Source organism: Amblyomma mixtum, chromosome 4, assembly GCF_055824585.1.
Source record: "Amblyomma mixtum isolate Tamu chromosome 4, ASM5582458v1, whole genome shotgun sequence".
Classification (NCBI taxonomy): Eukaryota; Metazoa; Arthropoda; class Arachnida; order Ixodida; family Ixodidae; genus Amblyomma; species Amblyomma mixtum.
In genome coordinates, this window is record NC_143015.1 from 81095586 (window position 1) to 81112891 (window position 17306).

Sequence of the window (17306 nt, forward strand, 5' to 3'; positions counted from 1 at the left end):
TGCCTGAACATTTGAAGCTATATTTAAAAAGTTAATTTACTTATCGACTAATTATTCAAGTAGGACGACCAAAAAAATGTCACTGTAACTTTAGATAAACTCTAACAATATCCACGCGATTGCAGTTCTGGAGAACGCTTAGGTTTCTTCAAAATCTTGGTCCAAGTTAGTTGGGACACCCTGTATGTCAAAGTCATGTATGTTGTCGCAATGCTTGCCGCTATTTATACGGACTTGAATTAATAGCGACCGAGATGACGGAAGCAGTACTCAGTCAGGCACGATCAAAATACGATTAGGCTGATTTTCCGACTGCTAGCTTAGCCGACTGTTGGTACCGTTATCGTAGCAGTGATATTGCGAGATGCACACGAGATCAGTTGACAGGTAAGCAAGAGACTAGTGCTGCATGGCCCAGTGTGCCTAGCTTAATGTCCCGAAGCGGCACAGGGGACATGACAGCGGCATACCGGAAGGATGTGATCTTGACGCCATGACATTGAGGGTACCGCTCAGCGGGCATCACCTCGTAGTCACCGTCGCCGGTGTGTGCTGAAAAGCCGTATTGCTGGGAAGGGTCGTTACGTCACGCGTGCATTTGTGGAATAAAAGTTAAAACAATAGAAAACTAGCGTTGAGAACATCGCAATAAGATTGAAACGTCATTAGGACATGTAAGCATAAATGCGAAATTAATGAAGCTGAATAAAAAAAATGGGTTAATGTCGTTACAGGTGGAGGTTGTGTGTGCCCTCAAATTTTTTGTCTTTCTGTCAGTTGCTGTTTTCGTTTTCATAGCTAGAGAGAGCAGCGCGAAAAAAAAGAGGGCGTCGTGCTGTTCCCTCTAGCCGTACTACAACACCAACAAGGCTAATCCACAGCTCTGGCTTTATTTTTAATGTCTCCTCCTATAGCATTACACAGGTGGAAATTTGCATGTCTCTTCGTTTGAATTGAAGCCACTTTCACTTCGTAGAGGGCGGATTACCGTTCTGGTGTGACTATGTAACAAATATTCTAATGTGCTTTTGAGAAATTTAACATCTGTTTTTTTTTTTAACATTTACTGAACGGTTGGCCGCCTCTGCGCCACCAGTTTATTAACCTTCACCGAATTACTTCCGCCGTCTGGAAATTTGTTGCATCCCAGCCACTTTTAACTTAGAATCCTTATCAAACCTATCTCGCAGGTGCTTTTATCGCTTCGAACAGCGCGTTCTCGCTGCAGCGCCTCTGTTGATTTGCATCATTCATGCAACCAACAAGCTGATTGTATGAATTAACCGTAAATATTTTTGAATTCTTTAATGCCTTCAGTTTAAGCCGATTCTTATGACCATTGCATCGCGCTCTTAGTGGAGTGTTAATGTATCTCGCGTCTATTTATTTTTCAGCCGTTAATGCTTTTCGTCCTTTCTTATCGCGGTTCAGTGGTATGGGTTTAGTTTCATTGGAGGCTAATACCAAATTATAAATTGAGGTGCTAACCATGAGCATCGCACCCCGAGCACTCTCTTAACCTTCAGTATAGGTAGCATTTCCATTCCTTTGCATTGGAACAGTAGGCCGCGCTCGAATGTTTTCTTGAACCAGATGTGCCACAACAACTGTTGGGTCCAATGTGGCAAACTAAGGATATCATTAAAAAAACGTTATTGTTGCAAACTTTTTGTCAATATGTTGCCACTAAACTTATAAACTGTTCAAAAATTTTTAGAGAATAAAAAGGTTTCAACACTTCGAAAGTGCTACTACTATAAGTGTAGCGTCAGCGTGGATATATTTTTAGAACACTGGATGATGAACTCCGATGTCACCTTTTCTATGTCTGCTATTAATTCACAAATCGATGCACTGGCCAGCTCTTCTCTGTCTTTTTTTGCTTTTTTTCCATAGCAGGATTCTCGTCCGTGTCACATTAAATTTATCTTTCAAACCACAAATGTTGAAACGCCTTTACCTGCCGAACCCTGATTCTTCAATGTTGCACGTCCACTATACAATATGGGCTCGATGTCCTGATTGTTCTCGTCTCAACTAGCCTTAACTCAAGGTGCGCTGAACTCCCCACTTACACACTTTCCTTATACATTTTTACTCTTTCGACTTGCTACAACCAACCTATTCACGTTCTCAGCCTTTAATTTGGGTCTACAAAAAACTGAAAACATAAGAGTTGAGCAAAAGGAGTCTAGTGCAGACTGGAATTGCATTTTATGGTAGTGGCATCTTGTGATTATCTCGCGAACAAGAGTGCGTTATATCATCACTTAGCTGGGTGCTCGGTCTGGCGAGAAAGTTGAAAATATGCCAAATTCGATGACGTCTCTGAAGAACTTTAGAGTGAACCGCAAGTAATGCTTATGGAGCTTTTGTTGTTTTCATTTTATACACCGTGATAAGATGTTGCCTCTTGCAACGCGATTCTCTCCTGCGCCTCTTACTAGTAAAATTTAATGGGCAAGTCTGTTGTCGCCAGTTTCTGTAATACATGATAAAAATCTCAATGCACACAAGAAACACCAGTTCTGCACTTGGCATGTGCATTAGGCTGTAGTAAACACTACGCTACTAGGATAATGGTATCATAACTGCAGCGGACAAACACTTTCACGTAGGGAAGAAGTACGCACCACATTGACAAACGCTCTCTTCTTTGTTTCTTCTCTTTGTGAACGTGTTTGTTCGCTGGAGGTATGAGCCAAGAATGCGACCAACTAGCCGAAAAATTAGTTTGACTAGCAAAATAAACGCTGTTAATGCAATCGCCTCTTCTAAACGATATCTGCAGCGAACGTTGCATCAGCCAATTATTTAAGTGGTTTGAATTATTGCTACTGGTTCGGTTTTGTTAATGAGGTTGAACGTCGCAAAGCGACTCAGGCTATGAGGGACGCCTTAGTGAAGGGCCCTGGAAATTCCGACGACCTAGGGTTCTTTAACGTGCAATGACATCGCACAGTACACGGGCCTCTAGAATTTCGCCTTCATCGAAATTCGACCGCCGCGGCAGGGATCGAACCCGCGTCTTTCGGGTCAGGAGGCGAGCGCTATAACCGTTGATCAACCGCGGAAGATCATTGCTACAGTATCACATACCTGTATTCAATGTTTGTGGGGGCTTCGTCACACTGAGCGAAAAATGGTTACCAAGAAGACGTACGCAGTGTGGCATAATGGTTATTGGCGTCGATATCTAGTTAATGGATCGTGAGGTATACTATTCTCGAATACAAGCCGACGCGTGTTATCTTTAACGTTCTAACGTAAGACTCATAACGCAGGGAGCAGCCTGGACCAGCATGTTGGTTTGCCTCCTCCAGCTCTGGCATGCCGTGGGAAAACATTTGTCCGGTGCGGCATCGCTCACCCTGCTTCCTGGGACTGTGGAACGCTGTCCACTCATGGAAAATAGCACTGCGTCTGGTGAAGCACGTCTAGAGACGACTTCCATGGCACTCACGAGCAGGTTGGTCAAATTCTCCCATTTGTCCTAAACAAATTTTTGCGATTGATGAGCAGCTGGTTCGTAATGTTGCCTGCCAGTCATTAAAGGTGGAAATTCAATCTTTGTAGCGAAAGCTACTTTGGCCATGAACTTGCGATTTCGCTGTGGCGGTGCTCCGAGGAGGCACAGAGACCGACCTTGAGCCGTTGCCTAGCAACCGCCGCAGCTGGCGGACGCCGCGCGCTCACCGCGCCATCTGTGGCATGACGTCACATTGTGCCTCGCCGCGGAGCTGCCGCCGCCGCCGTTTGGTATGACGTCATACCGCTTGCCTCGTCGTTGAGCTCGGTTTCTCTACGTATATCCTTGCGTAGCCGAGCTAAGCCTCTGCCAATTTTTAGCGGTGACTATTGCCGGAAGGTGTAGAAGATACAAGTCACATCAATGAATATGTTTTCTGATGCAGTGAAGCTGTGAGGAGATTGACAATAGAGTCATTGCGCCTAAGCGGTGTAGCAGATTGAGTACGAAGCGAGAGGGCCAATGCCGACAGTTTACGGGATCTGCTTGACCGGAGTCGTGGATAGACTGGCAACAGGTGGTGGATATCCATTTGAAGCTTTGAAGAAAGGCATGATTTCTGCATCGGGGATTATTTCTTGCTGGGCCCAAATGTTTAAATTAACTCCCTCCCCAAACAGTTTCTTAGGACTGCTTTCATCCAGAATGAAGCGTTGCAGCTCCTACAGTGCAAAACCTGCGTGCACATTTTTTTAAATGGTGTTATGCTGTAAAACGTGTGAGCGCATAATGTAGAGCGCTGTCCTCAAACCCCTTGAACACTACGAGCATTTTACGGCGGTTCAGAATGTTTTAGAACTGGTTTCTACTCCACTCATGTCAACTTGTCAGCTTAATATTATCCAGTTTTATTACTTCAGCGTGAGTATCAAATACAGTGAGTATCCGTTCACTTCAAAAAACCCTTCGATTCTGAGCCTATATGCTACTGTAATACAGCTGATTTGTCTTCTCCTGGCTTTCGCCTCAGCGTGCTTGACTGGCTTAATACGTAAGTTCAGGGGCGTTTGCAGCATAATTTGATTGATGGTTGCCACCCTAATTAGGTCAATGTATTCATTGTTGTAACGTAATTGTCAGGTCTGGGACCCCTTTTTTTCTAATCTATATATCTCTCATATTATTCTGGATGTTACCTGCAAAGTTCAGCTCTCGACTGAGGTTTGGCCTATTTGTCTTCTCATCTAAAGGTCCTCTGATGCTGAGAACCTGCAGCGCGACTCGAAATGAATTTAGTGACGGTACTTTAAGTGGCAAATGTCCTTCAGTATTTTAAAATGCGAGATTTTCTCGTGCACTGGCAAGCATACCTCAGCATTTATTTTTACACTATGCGTAAATATAAATATTGGCGTTGACTTATTAAAATTCACGTGAACGAGGCAGTTTGAGGTGTGCATTCGAAGCCTGCAGAGGGCTTAATTGCCTAAATAATAGTTTGAAAAAAGTGCCATGTAATTCATGTTTCACGGACAATGGATGACCTAAGAAGGTGATCTGTGGACACCGTTCAGTGCTCCACTCACTGTCAGTACCGCGCACTCAGATCAAATCATGTCGTAACGCGATGTAGGCATTTTTTTCCTCATGACTCGATTGCGTTTTTTTTGTGCCTTCCTATATTATGAAATATTTTTTTATATTCTCTCTGATATAACGCATCAGGGCTCTGTTGGATACCGCTATTTTGCAGATTAAATTATACCAAATAACTTTAAGCCTTAATACATTGCCGAGATAGAGAAGCGCATTTATTGTGCAAAAAACATTTGTCCTTTATTTCTCTAGAGATTTTAATCAAGAAAGCGTTCGGTGCAAGGAAGTTGCGGCCGGCATTACCCTAGCTTTTTTTCAGCAGGGCGCTGCAAGGCGCATTGTAGACATTTCTACTGTAAAAATTAAGAGAAGACGGAGGGCGAAATATTATCGAAGTTCATACGATCATAGCTTTACGTATTTCAGTGAGTTATAGACGCTTTACGGGAATCGCCCAAGTTGGACAGATTTTTAAAACGTGATAATTACTAACTTCCGCGCACATAAGTGGAGCTGTAGGGCTAAAAAATAATGCTGTAGAGCTCTAAAAAAACTGCGCCGTTAACAAACAATGGTTCTAGTGTAAGACTCGAACTTGCGATCATCGTCTGTCCCGGACAGTCGCTCTACCAATTATGCTAACCAGGACGGATAGCAGGTGACAGCGCTAACACGAATTGACCGAAAACTTTGAATAGTAAGAGTACGCATGAAAATGAAGGGAGAAGCTTTGTAATAACGTCAAAAGTCTCCCAGCTCCCTATGCTGACAGCCCTTGTTATATGTGAAGACCCATCTTGGTGCTGCCGTATGTTGTGAAGATTATCGTGGCTCTTTGCTGAAAAGATGCGCAGTTATGAAGTGATGGTGACGATGATAAACGATAACCTTGTTTCTGTTAGACTGTAGGAGGTTCATTAAGGCCAGTAAGAGGGAACTTATTGAATTCATATTAAAAATCACGGGGGTTTAAATGCAAAAGTGTTTTTACAGACATGAGGATTACGGGGACAGAACAAAAGAACACAAACTAGATTGCGGGCCTGTTCGGCCAGTTTTGCGGCATCGAGCATGCTTCAAACTGGCTCACTGTTTCTGCCGCCCCACAGTGCTAACGTTACGGACGTAAGAATATCTTTGCGTGGGTTACAGCCCTTCAAATTTAGCTTTATAGTATGTCCGTTTTGTAGACAGTATACTTTACAGCGAACTGGGCGGCCTTCTCTAATGAAGCTCATGCCAAATGTTTTCCCCTCTGTCCACAGGCCTGAGGTGTTCCCGCTCTACCAGATGTCATTCTTCTGGAGCTCTTTTGTTGGTGCCTTGGTGACAGTGATCCTAGGAACGGCATTGAGTGTAGCAACAGGTGAGCATTATAACATACATAGAAGAATAACTGGTGGAACTGGTGGAATATAGAAGAATAACTGGTGGAAATTTCTGTTAGCGTGCGTTGCGACATCATAAGAGCCCATTTTCCAGCGGCGTTAAACGCTGCTCTCGTTAATAAGTACTGATATATATAGTCTCGAAGGAAATTTTTGTGTAAACCTTTTTTCCCCTTACCATTTTTTAAGCTTTGTACATTTATTGAGCCTGCCATGATATTTCCGCGTACTTTTTTCAACTTCAAGTCTCCCTTGATGCCGAAACTTTTCGAGCATGTTGTTATGTCCTTACTAAGGTGCTTCAATTGCCCAGTAGTTTGCTTGCACTATTCTGCATATTGTTTCCGTCGGCGTGGAAGGTAAAAAAAATATGTTACTGTCCCCTTCTCTGAAGTACCTGCCGTGTAATGTACGTACGTTAATAAATCTACAATTGTGGACATATTTGCCCTAAATAAAACTGAGGACTGGGCAAGTTAGCATGAGTAAACACTAATATAACAGCGCTAACTGGTACAAGGCACAAGAGGTGGGGAAGACAAGAAGCCCTTTCTTGGTATTCGCTGCCTCGTGTTCTCTGTTCTTCCGTCGTGATACTTATCGCGCTTCTCTGATATGTTTATTCCGAATAATATGGGGCAGACACGTGGAGGAAAACAAAGAGGGTTCAGCTTAAGTTAAGGACATCGCAGCGAACCTATGGAAAGAAAAACGATAGGTGTAACGTTAAGTTTGAAGTTTGTTTATTTTACATCATAGATGTGGGTAGGGCCGGGTAAAAAGTGATCGCAGATCACTTGAGGGACCCCCGGACCCCCCTTTACATGGCATACAGCAACAAACATCGGAAGATGGTCAAACGCTAGAGACAAAAACTTTTTACACAGACACAGTTATACATACAACACATTTTATACATCATAAAAAAAGAATATACTTAACAACGTTTTGTAGCTTATTTAAAGGCAGCTTTAATTTCGCGCAAGCTGCTTTTCGAAATATCGATATTCATGGACTGTAATTTGTTTAATAAGTGTGGCATATTGTAACATAGCATCTGATGGCCGTAGTTGGTGCGACAAAAAGGAATAAACCATTTTTCTGTATTGCGGTACAGTTTGAGTGAGGCAGGAATAATCAGTCCAATAAACTTCTCTGCAAGGTCAAGTCTAGAAAGGCTCGATTATTATATTGTAGGGATTTCTTGTATCTGGTTGCTAAGTAATATCGGTACAAGCTATGGACTGGTATAATCTGGTAGTGTGAAAATAAGTGATCAGTAGGGGCATGGTAGTCAACATTGGCAATGTAACGGACAGCTTTCTTTTGCAGCATGTAAATTTTATGCATATTTGTTTCTGTTGTAGTTCCCCACACCAAAAAACAGTAGTTTAAGTGTGACAAAAAAAAATGGCGTTATATATCTTTAGCTTGATTGCAACAGGAAGGAAGTTTCGGAATTTAGCGAGAATACCAACACACCGTGACAGATGAGCGATGACAGAATCTACTTGAGCGTTCCAGCTCATGTGGTTGTGGAAAAGTATTCCTAGTGTTTTAATCGTGTCTTTGAATTCTATGTTGGTGCTCCCAAGCTTTATGTCGAAGTTCTGAATAATTGCTGATTGCCTAGCATGAAAAAGTACGGCTTTAGTTTTTTCAGTATTTAAAAGTAGTACATTATTTTCACTCCAGGTTTTTAATCTATTCATTGCGTCATTTATAATTGGAATTAGGAGCTGTATTGAGGTGCCTTGAAAAAATAAACTTGTGTCATCTGCGTAAATGACATATTTTGGCTTATCATGTATTGTAACTATATCATTTATATATAATATGAACAGGAGAGGCCCTAAAATGCTGCCTTGCGGTACACCGGTACAAACTGCTTGCGATGATGACAGATGAGACCCTATTTGGACTTTCTGATGACGATGTTGAAGGTAGGACTTTATAAGGCTTAAGGGTGTTCCGCGTACGCCATATAATTCCAGTTTCTGCAGTAAAACAACATGATTGAGGCGGTCGAAAGCCTTTGAAAAATCTATGAAAACTCCGATGCAGATTTCTCGATTTTCAATTGCATCCAGTATGATTTCTTTTTGCGTTAATAACGCTGTTTCGGTTGATTTCCCATGGATAAAGCCATGCTGGGAAGGGGAAAGAAGATTGAACTTTAAGCAAAAATTTATTATTCGTTTGTAGATTATTCTCTCTAATCCTTTTGAAAAGACCGGTAATATTGAGATTGGTCGATAATTAGACATATCACTTTTATCTCTTTTTTTGTAGACAACGATAACTTTTGACACTTGCATTAACTTCGGAAACAGACCAGTAGATAGGGCGAGGTTGTAAATATGGGTGAGAATAGAAGCTATGCAGTCAATTACGTATTTTATCAGCGCAATTTGAATGTTATCTATATCACAAGCTCTGCTATTATTTAAGGAGGCAAAAATACTGCAAATTTCATCATAAGAGTTTGGAAGCGGGCGGAGTGTGTGAGGGAACAAACGCTGGTTTATGACACCCTATGGGAAATGAAGAGAAATGGGCCTGGGCAGGCCTTGTAATGCGAAGGCAAGATAACCGGTGGCCCTTAAAAGGAAACTGTATAGGTTTTGGAAATCAACGAGCTTAAGAGGGTCGACAGTGTGAAACTTGCAGGTCAAGGATTCGAAGTCTCTTTGGCCTAGCACTTTAAATAGTGAAGTAATCGCCGATTAAAATCCGGGCGCCCTTCAAGCTTCTCCGCAGCGCAAAACGCCAAGGGGGGGGGGGGGGAGCAGGGGGGGGGACGCATGATGACGTCATCGAAGGTATCGGTACATTTTCGACGCACAATCTGAAATCATGCCTTCGGTGACGTCACGCTTAATTTTTCTGTACTCCTAATTGAATCGTTGATTACGTCACTATTTTAAATGCTAGTGCAAAAACACTTGGCATGCTTTACCTATAGTCTGTATAGATTTGAATCCTTGAATATCGCGAACTTCTCAAAAAAGTGCTGCAATTGCCCTTTAAGGGTAACGGAGCGGATTCCAAGAGAATTCAAACGTAGCAGGGGACGGATGAGATTAAGAAGTTTGCGGCCACTGTAAGAAGATACGGTGGCCGCAACTGGCGAGGGACCGGGTTAATTGGAGAGACATGGGAGAGGCCTTTGCCCTGCAGTGGGAGTAGTCAGGCTGATGATGATGGTGCAGTGTTGCCGTGAACTTCCTTGCTATAGCTTTAGCTATGCTATTAAAATTTGAAGTGCTCCTTTATATCTGCCGCGTATATGTTGTCATGTGATTGCCGCAGTTGACTTGTTTCGAATGCTCTCCTACTTCATGTAACGCTGTAAGTCAAAGGAACGATTTTTACGCTGATATTGCTGGAATTTGCTCTAGAGAGACTAAAAGTCTGAAGCAAACGATCAATTTTTCATTCAAATTAGCTCTTCAGATTATGCCTCATTCAAATCATGCTCCTCAGGGTTGTTCTATGAGCTTGGTTCTGAGCTGTCCATCTTGACTGCCGTACTTAGTTTTTAATTTGCTTTCTCATACTCGCAGCGTATACTAGTGCGTCGAAGCAGTAGAGCAGGATAATTGGCTGACATGTAAACAAAGAATTGAGTTGAAGGCACAGTAATTACAATCGTAAGTGCTGTCAAGTTACACACTTTCTATAAAAGAAATAAATTGCTGCATACTTTAGGAATTGCAGTATCAGTTACATGCTTCGCTTGGTGAACGCGTTCAGTTCAGATGTTGTTTTTGAAAACAAAGGGGAGTTGATGTAATTTGTTTGATGCATTATTTATCTGAATTTTCTTGTGAGTCCGTTTCTTCCTGAGGGGTTCTGCGGGTGTCCAATGGACCCAGATTTATCTATACGAGCTAGTCTGTTACATATGGCATAAAACAGCATCCGCCTGCATTCACTGCGCTTTCTATACAAAGGTTCGATAACAATTGAGCCTTCATATGATATGAAGAGCCAGACGCACGCTCGATCCTGGCCGCGGCGGCCGAATTTCGATGAAGGCAAAATTTTAGAGGCCCGTGTACTGTGCTATGTCAGTGCACGTTAACGAACCCCAGGTGGTCGAAATTTTCGGAGCCCTTCACTACAGCGCCCCTCATAGCGTGAGTTGCTTCAGGACATCAAACCCCAATCAACCAATAAACCAACCAATATGAAGAGCCTATTTGGTCACATGCTCTGTCGGCTTAAATCTAACATATTTGATTAGAGCAGGGCGAACAGCACTGCCCTTCGCGTGACTCTGCAAAACGTTATTAACCTTTTAGCAGACGTGAATTAAACAACTGTATAGTTACAAAGCCAACAAAAATAAGATAATTATCGCTTTGTGAAGACGGCGTACTGGTGTTAGCGCAAGATCCAAGACGGAAGCGGGGATGATATGGCAAGAAGAGAGATTGCAAGTTAAGTTACTTCGTTTAATTTATGGTGAAGGAAAAAATTTACAAAACCTTGGCGTGATGTTGGAGAGAGCACTCTTTTTAACTGCGCGAAATGTAAAAAAAAAAAGGGCAGGGGGAACATGTTCTTGAAGGAGACGTCCCTGCTTATGTGAACAGGCTGGTAAAAGTTTTTCATGTCAACAGCTTTAGCAGATCACCCTGCGGTGCGGTTCATGGTCGCTAAAAGAGATGAAATAATGCCAATACGTTAAAGTGACCATGAGTCAAAGTGCGCCTCTTTTTTAAACTCGCCGGTAAGGGAGGCATTCTACTGGAAATATTGTCCGAATTCTTTGTCTGCATGGATATAAATATCTGCAGCCTACGCAACACATAGGCAGTGTGGAGGTTCCGTATCTCGCTGCTCAGGAACATGTTTCTTGGAAAAATACTATGTTGAATGGCTGAGCATTTTGCCATGCCTCAAAAAGACCCCAATAGTTATTTGTTCTATGGAATTCATTAAATTGGTACCTAGTGCTTATTATAAGTGCACAGCGAATATGAGTGATAGAGAAGTTCCTGCATCGGATATTGGTTTTACGCTCATCTTAGAAAGGAAGCCGCTTGTACTCTATGCCTTGGATAAGCATAAGCACGAGAGATTATAATAACAGAATGTCGATCTTCATCTTGATAGAAACCGGTGACTGATAAGTGGCGGAAGAAAATGGAGAAAGAAGCAAGAGAAACAAAAAACAAACGAATCTTTGAAGGGACGAGAATGTTGGGAGGAAACAAATAGTAAGGAAATTTTTCTAACAAAGACGCGCCACTCAAGAAGATAGTTCTGGATGACGGGTAATATACGTATGTGACTTCACTCAAGTGTACAGGGTGCACGAAAGAATCATCGAAGGTTAATCTTATGTGTCGAGACGCAAGGAGGACGCATTTTACGATATCTTTGTACGCGTTCTTTGAGTAAGGTGTCATCAGCATTGGAAGGTTTGTACAATTCTGCTTTGAAGCCTGTGTCCGCATCCACATGTCTATGTAATGCGAAAAGCGCTAGTCGTCACGCACGCAGTTGCCTATGATGTGCAGGAAGCATTGATATCGTACCACAGGTAATGTGTTGAAAGTACTGATGGTGATTAACTTCATTAGTGCTCTACTAATGAAGTTAAATATGAACCAACCAGGTCCATTGCTGCTCTAATTACTGATGCTGCTTTGCGAGCTGAAGGAGAAAGTCGCTTGGAATGCTCTTCCAGCCTTTCAGAAGCTCTCGCGATTACTACTTCTTCAACGCTTCCTCCACATGCCGCTGGGAGGCAGTATAAGAAAATAAAGATTACAAAAAGCATTATGAAAATTAGTTTTGGTAGCCCGTTTGAACGGCCAGTGTTGGAAAGTACCGAGAACGGGTAATACGGTTTAGTAGTATTGCAACTTTTTCCTGCGTACTGCTGAATAGAGGAAATTAGTGGCTTTAATGGGGCTATGACTCACACCATTACTTCTTTCCTCAAGGTGGACTGGAAACAGCTAAGAACAATACACACCTTACAAGTGCGATGTTTCTAAATACTTGGAGGCGTTTCAAGTTTTTGCGAGAAAAACTTCAGGTGAGTGCTTGATAATCAATATTTTTTCTTAAAACGTTAGAATACTATACAGATGTTTGTCAGAATAGGAGAAATCTTTCATAAAGACCCCGCCGCGGTGGCGCACTGGTTATGGCACTAGGCTCTTGGTCCGAAATACGCGGGTTCGATCCCGCCCGCGGCGGCTGAATTTCGATGGAGGCGAAATTCTAGAGGCCCGTGTACTGTGCGATGTCAGTGCACGTTAAAGAACCCCAGGTGGTCGAAATTTCCGGAGCCCTCCACTACGGCGTCTCTCATAGCCTTAGTCGCTTTGGGACGTTAAACCCTAATAAACCAAACCAAGCCTTCATAAAGCTCAACTAGCTTCGTGCTTCAATTCGTGTTTGTTACTTTTGAATAGGTTTTAGGCGCAAAAAACAGACGAGACACATAGGAAGGTAGCAGGACGAAGCGGCTTACGAAGCGCCATACGGACGAAGCGCCGTGGCGCTTCGTCCTGTTACCTTTCTACGTGTCTTGTCTGTTTTTTGCGCCTAAAACCTATTCCAGTATGAACCAAAACCAACTAGCCCAGCAGCAAGTGCTCGTGTCTCTTAGTATGGCAATATGGGGTGACGGCTTATCTTAAATATAAAGTTCAAGTAGTGCCCCTTGAATAGTGCGATGCCGTTTTTCTTGAGTAGAATATATCGCGCAGCGGTACACAAATTGAGCTTTCTAGTGCACTTTTACTGTCCTCTGTTCCAGCATGTAAGTAATTATGCTGGTGCATCAGGTTCCATGGTCGGTGTCCTGATGAATAAAATACCTACACATCTTGAAGGCTACGTTTTCAGACTGAAGCATCTGTGTGCGATACAAACTTTGTAAAGGCGGCTAACTGAAAATGGGGCTCGTAACGCAATGACCGCCTCCAAGTAAAGATTACTAAACTTTTGCGTCGCAATCGACTATGTGCCGCGTATTACCCCTTAATTATACATAATAAGAGCGTATGTTCAAAGTCACTTTGTACTTATTATAATTTTAGTTCCATGCCACTACATTTACCGCTTCTAGGCACTTATGATATTCGAATAATGGAATACAGTGGGCGAGATGGTTTTCCATCTTGACAGTGAAAGCGCTCAAAAGGACAAGGACAACAGAAAAGGAAAGAAATACAAAGCACTTTGTATGTCTTTCCTTTTCTCTCGTCCTTGTACTTTTGAGCGCTTTCACCGTCAAAATTATGACATTCGGGCGTAAAACCCCAGCGCGCACAATATAGTTCACAACAAGATGGGCATACATTCGTTTACTTTCACAAAAGGCAAATTATGTCTTTCGGTCAGCAACCAATATCGACCATAAAGGCAAGCTTGTTAGATTGCTGAGGGTATAATTAGGCTGGATGCCTTTATTTGGACTTGTTAGTTCCGTGTTGGTCTGGGTGGGCAGCTGGTCACACCCGATTGATAAATTGCTTGTGCATTTTGGGTACATTCGTCATAAACCTACCAGGGGTCGTGCGATCTAAAGTTCAGATCAATGTTAAGAATGTTTGATGAAACATTCTGCATTCTCTAATATGTTAAAATAACGTGTGCTTTGGTATTCTACTCTAGGCTTCATTACAGCAATATTGTCATTACATAGTAAAGTGGCGAATTCCCAAGTAGTTTGCAACAAATCCGCCGTTTTGATGCGTCCTACCGAAAAACAAAGTACTGCGTGTAACGAAAGATTGGTTCAGAGAAAAGCCTTAGGTTGAGCAGCTTGCAAAGACAGGAGGTAGTAATGCCTTCCCGCACTACCCATGGTATAATGGAGAATAGGAAGGATAGAAAGAATTCTGTAGGCCCGCCAGCGTCGTTAGAAACAGGCTGTATCAATTGAACAAATATACGACACAGTGCGGTCAGTGGAATTAACACATATTTTCTTGTTTCCTCCATATAGCAAGGCACAGAAGCGAAAAATTTCGCCTTGAGAATTCGTACTGAAGATGAAGACAGCGGCGAGGGAAGAGAATTCGACCTCAAAATACTCGCGGAGAAGGAAGACCAAGACTGCGGAAAAGTTTGATTTGACGCCAGTGGTCGGACGTAATGGACGGTTCTTGTTTAGAAGCTCAAAGCATTGTGTTTATAAATAAACAGTAAGGGCGAACTTAGCTTCTAAGAACATTTTTATACAAAGAAATTTTCAGTTCCGACTCATCGCTTCTACAAGAGACCGCGCAATGAAAATTTATTATGCTGGGCCGAGAAAAGTAACCATTGACGGTGTGCCGATGACAGAATGTTCTCTCGCGTTAAAAAAAAAAATTCAGGGGGCACTTTGTTGACCTAAAGTGCGGTGAGGCGAAAGCCTTAAGCGTGGTGTTGCTGCTCGTGCCTCTGATGCGTTGTTAAGATGCCAGGCTTCGCCTCTAAGAGTGAAACGCGACAGCGTCTTGCAACGCTGCCAGGGAGTCCACAGAACGCCATCGCCCGTTCGATTGTACGCCTTGCTCGTCGAAATGGTTTTTGAGGAAAGGAAATTATGTCTCGCATATCTGGGTGGACACCTAAACCTCGCCGTAACGGGAAGGGAGGAAGATGGGAGTGAACGAAGACACCGTAATCACTAGATGCGCCTTCGTTCATTCCAAACCATTGAGCTGGCATAGCGCTCTCTGTATTTTGGTTTACCGGGGCACGACGTACTCAAAAGAGTACGTAAGATGCCAGACTCGCTGTGTACAAAGACCTGTTTCTTCAAGTTACACACCGGTACGTTGCCCGTTAGAACATGGTTAGATAAAAAGGGAATTTTTGTGTCTACCGTTAATTGCCGCCTTTGTGATGAACCAGAAACAATTGAGCATTGTTTCATCAGTTGCAAAGATGCAGTACTCTTCTGCGATATCCTGAAACGCACATTTAAAAAAAGAATTCATCTGACTCCACATTCTGTTCGCTATCTCACTGCGCTGCCATTTGTTGATGAACCCCTGGACATGTTCTTTCTGATTGGACTGCACAGCCTCTGGAAAACCCGCATGATGGACAGACACTGTGAACCTGTTGTGTCTACAAAGGATCACTTCAGTCGAATGGTTGTTCATCTAAGAGACGTGTATGCCCAGACTGAGTACGAACCGGAGTGGCACTCACTATTAGTGATGTGCTCTGCATTGCCCCTTTTCTAGTGCATGGTATTTTGAATATGTATTATTTACCACTATTTTCATAATGGCTTGTATATAGTTCATGTACATAGAGCATTACATCACTGTAATAAATACCATGTTGAAGAAAAAAAAAAGCTGGCATAGCGGAGTGGTTAGCATGCTCGTCTCGCACTCCGGAGACCGGGGTTCGATTCCCGAACTCGACCAAATGCCTACTCGACTTTATTTATTTATATGGCCTGACTAGAAGGGCTAATTAGACTAATTCAGTAATTAAGCAATTAACTAAACTCGGTTCCACTTACTTGGAGCATCACTATACGATCCCTTTAATTGGTTGCATGGTTACTAGCCTAAGTACAATTGGCACCGTTTGAAATTCGCGCACTGTGATGTCACGACCGTTTCGACCAACTGAAAAGCGTGACATTTCTGTCGACAACTCCTGCTTACAACGACGAGGCATTAAAGGCGCCCGCCTTAATATCTCAATAGGCGGCCTTTCTTCTTTCCAGCACTACTTGCATTTTGTAGCAGAAACAGAGAGCAACTTGAATAATGCGTGACAATAAATGTGACTATCAGCCGTCGTTACTGAGCTGCTTAATCTACTAGAAGGCTCTCAAATTGGATGGATGAAGAAATAAAAAAAACAACTCCAATCATCTGGGGTTTCTTCTTTTCAGATGCCCCAAATCTTTCAATTTGGAGCGCGCAAGCTGTCTCATTTTATCTTGCCGAAATGAAAGCTGCATATGTGTATACACATATAGTGTTCGTCAAGTTGGCTTAACATTTTTTTGCGAAAAGGCGCCAAAAGTAAACAACAGAGAGAGACGAGCACACGAGACACGCGCGTAAGAGCACTAAAAACAATTCATGTGTTAGTGATCCCTCAGTGTTGCTATCGGGAAAGGTGCTGGTATATTAATACAATAGCATTTAGCTTGTCGTCTTCCAAATACAGCGGATTTTTCCATAAAGAAATTTCTTTTGGTCTACAGGTTTGTGACGTCACAAGCACCTCCACATTTGAAAATCTGGAATTAGAACGCGGCAGTACATTCTATTGGATTATCACATAAGGTTACACTATCCCAACCTACAAACACACCTTCTCCCATTAACTTATCCCCAGAAATCTTCGTTATTCCTCACAATAGTTCACAGTAATCTACACATAAATTCCCGCTTATCCATCGTAGTCTATTTTAGTGCTTGGTCTACTTCCAATTTTTGGGGTCCGTTAGAGTTTTTAGTGCTGACCCATTTCCGAATGTTGTCACATTATGCCGTGGTTAAGAAAGCAGTTAAGTTTTTGTATTCAGTAGTGAGGTGGGAAGATGGTTCTGCAACGGTTTATTTTTACTCTTGTGCATTACGATAAAAACTTTTCTTGGCATTTATTGGTTCGCTGCTGTTATTTCTCCTGTGTGCAACAAATAAACTAAAACTTTCAGTTGTTGCCTACATGTGTCTTATGTGTTCTCTTTCTGCTATTTACTTCTGACTCTTTTTAGTGAAAAAAGGTGACTATTTGGTTTCGCATCATGAATTTATGAGGACTCTACAGGACAAGCACAGAATGACTACCGGAAGTAAACAAAGGCACGCGACGAACTAAATTCACTAGCCGAGACTTAATAGTGGGAAGATTAG

At 42.5% G+C, this 17306-nt stretch overlaps 1 pseudogene across 1 annotated transcript in view; it reads left to right on the plus strand.

The window, feature by feature from the left end:
* Positions 1–16969, plus strand: part of LOC149347179 (sodium-coupled monocarboxylate transporter 2-like) — a 44133-nt pseudogene extending 27164 nt beyond the window's left edge. Inside the window, exons 13-16 of the transcript XR_016292506.1 lie at positions 3285–3469; positions 6331–6431; positions 12414–12508; positions 14432–16969. The product of XR_016292506.1 is annotated as a sodium-coupled monocarboxylate transporter 2-like (transcript). The remainder of the gene's footprint in view (positions 1–3284; positions 3470–6330; positions 6432–12413; positions 12509–14431) is intronic.
* The last annotated feature ends 337 nt before the right edge of the window (positions 16970–17306 follow it).